This window comes from Rhipicephalus microplus, chromosome 6, assembly GCF_043290135.1.
Source record: "Rhipicephalus microplus isolate Deutch F79 chromosome 6, USDA_Rmic, whole genome shotgun sequence".
NCBI classification, from domain to species: domain Eukaryota; kingdom Metazoa; phylum Arthropoda; class Arachnida; order Ixodida; family Ixodidae; genus Rhipicephalus; species Rhipicephalus microplus.
The window spans coordinates 14,968,851-14,976,569 of NC_134705.1; positions in this window are offsets into that span (position 1 = coordinate 14,968,851).

Consider the following 7,719-nt stretch of genomic DNA (forward strand, 5'->3'; position numbering starts at 1 on the left):
GTTTCACAATTCTGCCGCACTGCGGTATTTTCTGAGGCGATGTTCATATGCCTGAGCAGTGCACCATAAAAATGTCTTTAAAATATTTAACTGTTGTCGCTCCATTAAAAAAAGTTTGCAGTCAAGATAACTGGCTCATTACTCACTCATTGCAACAAAAGAAATGACATGTCCAGTTTTTGTGTCGGTACTCTCTTACCAATATTTACTAACTGAATTGGAACAACCAAAACAAACGCTAAACAAAGCACATCGCCTTTTGAAGGCATCAATTGGCAAACAAAATGAATTATGGCTGTTGGATAGGCACTGATAAAAACAGAAGCGGGCACGCTTTCTTTAGCTGTAGGCTTATGGTGCTGTAGCCGCTGAGTGTAGGCCACGTGCTCACGTTTTCCCTTTTATAAGGGACGACGATGTATAGCCATGCTGACTATGACTGGTAACGTGAGAAGTGTGTACTCACTAGCTCAAAGGCTACACATGGCTGAAGACTGCCCTCATTTAAATAACTTCTTTGATGGACATGCGAGTTTCACCATGGTGAACTAAAACTTAAAACAGTGCAAACGTATTTGGTATGCTTTGTTTCTTCTCTTTGCGTAGGAGTACAAGCTGTCCAGGTTCTTAGAACTTCAATGTGAGAGATGCACACTGGCCCGAGCACTATCTCCAACTTCATACTACTAAAAAATCCTGGGAAATCCCCACCTCGACGCTGAATGATGATCTGGTAGGGGCCCTTGCTTGGTCTCGGACACGGATTCAATATAGAAGTGCCTTTAGGAAAAATGCACACGCGTGTTTCTAATGAAATGCTGTATTGAATACCCACGCATTTATTGTTTTACAGACACGAGGAGAATTCTTGTGTGAAATTTGAGGTGCTTGACAAGGGGGGAAAGATCTACAAAAGTTTAGATAATTTGTGAAAACTGAGAATGCAGCCTCGAGGCATCATACTGCAAAAGTGTTAAAAAACTTTTGCGCATATAAGGACTCTCAGAACTTTGGTTCCAAAAAACTGCTGCTGCAGAATTTTGTAGTGGAGAACAGGTTCAAAAATAATTGCAGGAGGGGAGAGGGCACTTGCATGGTCATTGGCACATATTCGAGATCTCCTGTAAAGTAAATGGGGCGCTTGCTCTGTATTTTACAGTGCCGATTCGCGATTGAAGTTGGAATGGAGGAACTAGCGTATGCTTTTTTCATAGCATTGCCAGGGCTGCACAAGAGGCCCATTGTGATTACCTGTAAAACCAAGGAACACCTGCCACCGACTCAGCTGCTCTGTCTACAAGTGTTCTCTTCATACTATTTTTACTGTGCTATGGAATGGAATGAAAAAACTTTATTTCGATCCTGCAGGACGCGCTTAGCGCGTAGTGCAGGATCGTAGTGCAGGTACTCCACGTCATTGACCGACGGGGAGTACCTGGCGGCCGCTTCGTGGGCCTGCTGCACGGCTCATTGTTGGTCGGCGAGAAGTGAGCTCCTGAGGGACCTCTCCCACCTGCTTGAGGTAGAGTCAGGAGGAGTCGTTCTACACTCCCAGAGCAAGTGTGCGAGTGTCGCTGTGTGTCCACATGATTGGCAATGTGTCACCGGGGAACGCATGAGGATAATACACGTGAAGCGTGGCAAGGTTTGGGTACGTGTGTGTCTGTAATAGGCATAGGGTAATGCCTGTGGTCTGTTAAGCTTCGGATGTGGGGGCGGAAAAATGCCTCGTTCCTGGTAAAAATGCTTTGTTATGCCATTGCACGTAATGGGTGCGTCCCTATTGGTAACTAACTCAGCAAGATGGGGTTTCCCTATGGCTGTGCGGTCGGTAAGTGCGCCCGCTGCATCATGGGCGATCTCGTTGAGGTTGAGGTTGTGCTATACTTTACGGTAAAAATGCACACCTATTTTCCTATTTTTGTGTTTCAACCAATTTTCTTTAAATATCTGCAGTCTGAACAAATGGACACTTATTACAGTTTCTTATGAGAGTGTTTGCTTTGAATTGCAGCCTGAGTCATGCAGTTAAATTCGTGCATACACCGCTTACTCACCGCTGCCTTTATTTGGCAGTTGAAAGATAGGCTGCCGCTTGAATTGTATAGGAAAATAAAGGAGGAAGTGGGGTGATTCGCCATGCCTCTTACAGGTAGGTGTACTTACTGCCAAGAACCTAAAAGGAGGATAAGTGACAGTGGTGGAAATCTGCAATCCAGCCAAGTGCACAACGAGCTAAGTCAGGAACAATATTGAAAAGAAATGCAAGTTGAAAATTTTAAAAACTGCTAATAAAGCACTGTCTTGGCTTCATAATTCAACATGTGTTCGTTTTCATAATTCCTTTATTTTTTCTGCATCAAAAACCTCAAGCTGAGCATTCTGTTCTTATTACTAGCACATATGTTTGCAGGTGCTTATTTTGCTGCAATCTTGGATAGGATCTTTAGTAAAAGTGCTCAGGACAATACTGTTTATCTGCTCCCTCGTTTGGTTTTAAGATGCACTTTTTTCTAGATTTGCACTTGTCTCTAACTACAGAGAACTCATATTGATCCTTCAGGTGTATAGTAAATAACAAGCAACTTTTTCAGGCAAAGTTACTTTATCATTTTCGGTGATGTGTGCGGTTTAACGTCCCAGAACCATCATTTCATTATGAGAGATGCCTAATTTTACAATTTCTTGTCAGTAATTTTGATTAAACATCTCTATTTGTCCTGAACATAATTTTTGACAGTATAGCTACATCACTGCTGCACAATTATATAGACTTAGTTTGCCTATTGAAGATGAAGAAATTTTGTTGATTTGCAAAAGGGGTGTGTAAGGGCCAACTTGAACACATAACCAACTGTTTCGAACATCCTCCCATGCAGTACATGTTTTCTAGTGAACTTGTTTCCCGGTTTGAACAAATGTGAAAAAAGAAAAGGTCATGAAAATAGGAAAGGCCTTGAAAAATCACACTGTTAAATAATGCCATATGTTCTGTGATGAACCACACATTCACATGAAAAAAAAACTGAGAGCAGAGTTTTGCAAGCACAGTACATCTATGCTGGTTTAGAGAAGCAATAATAAAATTATGCTCGTCTGTTTCATGTGGCAAAACTAAAATCTCGTTATAAGATGCACCGTTTCAAGTGAAAGCTTAATTATTTTGACCTCATAATCTCTATGAGTGCATGAAACTTGGGGACCAGTACATATTACAACTATTATAATGTGACTCATGAGGTTCGGTATTAACCCTGTGATCTCGTGCAGAACTGGACGCAGTGGCGGATCCAGACGGGGGCTCTAGAGGTGATCGCCCACCCCTAAAGCCTGTCAGTACCCCTCCCCCTCTCTTTAGTGCTTGCCGTCCACCTGTTATCACCATTTAGGACAAATTAGTGGGATTCCTTTAGGCACACATTATGAGAATTTATGCTATGATAGACTTCTTGAGCTAGTAAAAAAACGAAAAGTAATGACCATGCCCCTCTCTCTGGTGATACTTAAAGCAATCCTCTCCCCTCTAAAATGATCTGGATTCAACCCTGACTGCACGGCACCATTTCCTTTTACCTTAGTGTCAGAAGAGAGATAACAACTTTCTCTCTTTCAACGCACTACTTCATATTTAAATAAAGACAGCGGCATTTACACTGATGATTATAAAGCGACATGTGTAAACCAAAAACGCATGTATATGCGACCCATGGTATAGCATTCAGTACAAACAAACAGTATTGCTCATAAGGTCTACAGCAGAATGCTAAATAACGTCACTGCCTTAAACAATAGCTTAAAAAGAAACCACTTCGTGGTGAATGGGAGGTGGGACATATTAGTCTCTTTGGGCATCTATCATCAAACACTATGCTAACTTGGAGTGAAATATGACAAGGACAGGCAATAAAAATACGACACTTTCGGATTGTTCTAATGTCTATAATAGAATGCACAGGCATAAAGAAGACAATAGACATAGTGCTACTATATGTACATTCAACTAAGTGAATTCCAATACGAAATATTTAAATTCAATTAGTTTTACGTTTATGGAGATCACCAGCAATGCTTTGACTGAATGACGTAACTTTCTTAATGAGATGCAATAAAACACCACATTACAATTTTACAAGTTTTCTGTTCACTAAGTTTAGGCATTCGTTATTAGATCATTTGTGATGTATTTGACAATCTGTGTAAATGAATAGCAATTGAAACAGCACCTTTTCAATCAGAGCAAAAAACTTTCTATTCATTACAGTGAAGTTCAGTATGTTATGACACCATCCTGAAGCGCTAAAGAAAATCCATATAAATTGTGACAATCTTGACTCTAGAAGCATTTGAATTTCTAGACACTTATTTCAGGTATTAGCAGTTTCTTATAAATGGATAAGACAGAAGCTATCTGAAGAGTAAAAATAGAGCTTATTATAACATTCTTTGGAGGCCAGAAAAAGAGCTTGAGACCTAGAAAAACAGCTGATATTCCTTAGTATTAGCAAAGGGGTATAAAACTCTATTGCGAAAGACTAGCAACTGCTTTTTTTATTCATAATCAAGAAAAGCCTTGCCTTGGTTTTACTGCTAAGGAGGCATTTTCTTTATGACCACCAGAACCTCCTCAGGGGGTCTAATAGCATCTAAAGATCTTAAGTACTTTTACCTCCTCGACTAACTCTCACCAGACCTAATAGAAATGTATGGCTGCAAAAGGTAAACCAAATTCTTTCATTATGCTTTTAATGGAGAGCAACGTAGGTTCCTTCTGCTCAGCTGCGCATGAGCCTGCAGGCTCAAAAACGTATGCAAGTACAAAAGATCTGCACATGGTGACAAACTCCCAATAATGCTGTTATCGAGTGCTCCCAGCTTTTTATTTAACTGCAAATAACTTGCTTAAAGTGCCGCAGCTGTTCTTTCGTACCTATTTACCACATATTTTAAACAAATACTATTACGCTGTGCTAAAATCGGTAGGCACGGAGTAACTATTCAGTGCTTTGTAAAATTAATGCACCAGCTGTTGTCGATCGTCTGAGCATGTTTTCACAACGAGAAGTTTACACAGACAAATGTTGCAACGATATAATTTATTATGCAATAATTATGCCAAGCAGTGGTCTTTGAGTGGCAGTTGAAAATTGTAATATGGTATTGCATGATCAATTTTCCAAGGCCTTTCACTGCCCTGATGTTTTTATTAATGTATTAGATGTGATCTTTTATAAAAAGTTTGCATTAGGAAGTGGGAAAAAGCAACTAGACCATAACTGATAATTCTTGCCTAAATTAAATTACTGCTAGATCATGAAAATAAGATGCCCCGACCGAAATACGCCACACTTTACTGCACTGTGGAATGTACCATAATGTTAACGTTATTGTGTGCCATAAATATACTAAACAACACCTTCACATACAATCAACGCCTATACATAGCCTTCATAAACTACGAGAAGGTGCTTGACTCAGTCAAGGCATAAGCAGTAATGCAAGCACTACTAAATCAGGGCATCGAAGAACGCTACATAAACATGAATCCCGCACGTCGCGGGATTCAATCCCTGATCTGCGGGTTAGCAGTCGAAAACCTTAGGCACTAGACCACCGCGGTGGGGCAAAAAGCTTGTTTGCAAGACCGAACATGTACATGGGCTTCTTTGCAGACGTTTTATCTTGCCCCGCCACGGTGGACTAGTGCCTAAGGTACTCGGCTGCTGGCCTGCTGGTCGCGGGTTTGAGTCCCGGCTGTGGCTGCTGCAATTTCTATGAAGACGGAAATGCGCTAGGCCCGTGTGCTCAGATTTCGATGCACTTTAAAAAACCCCAGGTGGTCGAAATGACCAGAGCCCTCCAGTACGGCGTCTGTCATAATCACATGTTGGTTTTGGGACGTTAAACCCCACATATCAATCAGACGTTTTATCTTCTTTAGAGACTTGCCTAAGTGTGATGCACCGTTTCTGCGTAATTCGATGTAATTAGTACAATGCCTTTTTCTTGCATTGTCAGGTAATGAGCAATGAGTGTACAGAACTGAATTAATGAGTGTACGGATCTGAACGGTTTAGCTTGGTATATGCATTCATGTGTGATAATGAACAGACGATAACGCAGTCACAGCTTCTTTTTTCTTTCTTCTATTCTACTTAGACTACTTGTGCGAGTAGTGGAAATACTGCGATATTCATACCACAGATGTCACACAGACACTTGTGATCGCGGTCAGATAATCTGCGCCGAACTCGATGCTGTACAGCGCAGCAGCGACAAAGTTGTTGCACGCGATCAAAATTTCTCGAGGAAAACCGGTATTAGTCACTGCTACATGGTCTAAACTAATCCTGATCAAATACAGTGCAGCGCGACCACATACAGCAAGTACCCGTCTGAGAGCGTTCACTAAAGCGCGTCAGACCGCACCGCGCATTCAGCACAAACGTCCAGACAGAGCAGTCAGCACTCACGCATCACCATATACGCAAGAAATGATAGACAGTTTTAGTGCTGCGTGCGTTGCGCACGTGGCGGCGTTGCGTACGTAAGGACGCCATGTTCTGCGCAGTGCGCATGCGCAGACCGCAACGCGTACGTATCGCTTTAGTACGCAGCCGCTACGTATGCACGCATGAGATGCGTGCGTGCGTACGTATGAGGTGATCGCGCCGCTCGCAAACACGTTCGCGACAGCGCGAGACTTCGTTTTGCAAATTGGCGGCATCGAAGGCAAGCACCGGCTGGCTCTACATTTCCATCGCGTATGATTTCGCGCTTCTGCGGGAAGTAAACGCGCACAACCTATTTCAAGATTCCTCGCGGTGGGGAGGCATTGTGAAGAACATGAACCTTGCTCTGGGAAATACGCTTAGTGTGCACGCCTTGCGCGAAAGGCTGGATCTTCTGGTGGCACAGTTTCTCGCAAACGACCACGCCAACCTCAGAAAGTGAGTACTCAAGTTTTTATACCTCACGATGTGTTTCGTGTGTCGCATGAGTAATTTTAGAGCGAAAGCTTTACTGGCCTAGACAAGCGAGTTTCGCTGTGTATCTTCGCGTTGCGTTGAAGCTAAGAACGGATACCCTGTGACAAGCCGCGCGAGCCTACAACGAACGCGTTCGTCGGCTCATTTGTGTATGTCACAAACCAGCGCCTCAATAAAGCGTGCGCGAAGCCGCTTTCAAAGCCCGCGGTCGACGGTCTAGAAGAATCGAACGACGGCGCCGAGTGAGCCGTGACACGTCCACGGAAGGAACCACGACGATCTGCACTGGAGTCTGCGTGAGTGTTTTCTGGAAAAGAAACATGTTAAGACCGTCCAAAAGTTCTCAACTGAATACGCAGTTGAATTTAAGAACTTTAATGTTCGAGAATATTTGTAATCCATGAGATTGCATTTGTAGCGCGTGATCTGTTCATTTAGTTCCCGTTGTGCGCACTGCTAATGCGCGCGCCAGGCAGGTTTCCGGGCTCGCCCCTGAGCCGCCGCTCTGCTGTTAGATCGAAAACACAGAAGTACATGAGGATGTCTACGTATTCGCATCTTCACGTTATTCATGTATTGCATAAATTGAATTCATTCTGATCAACTTTTCGATGTTGCCGTGGTCTTTTCATATTTCAACCGCTAACTGTGTTACTTCCAGGTCGGGTACCGAAGAGGAGTACGAGAAAAAAGAAAGGCTGCTACAAGAGATATACAGCCTCGCAAGAGACTT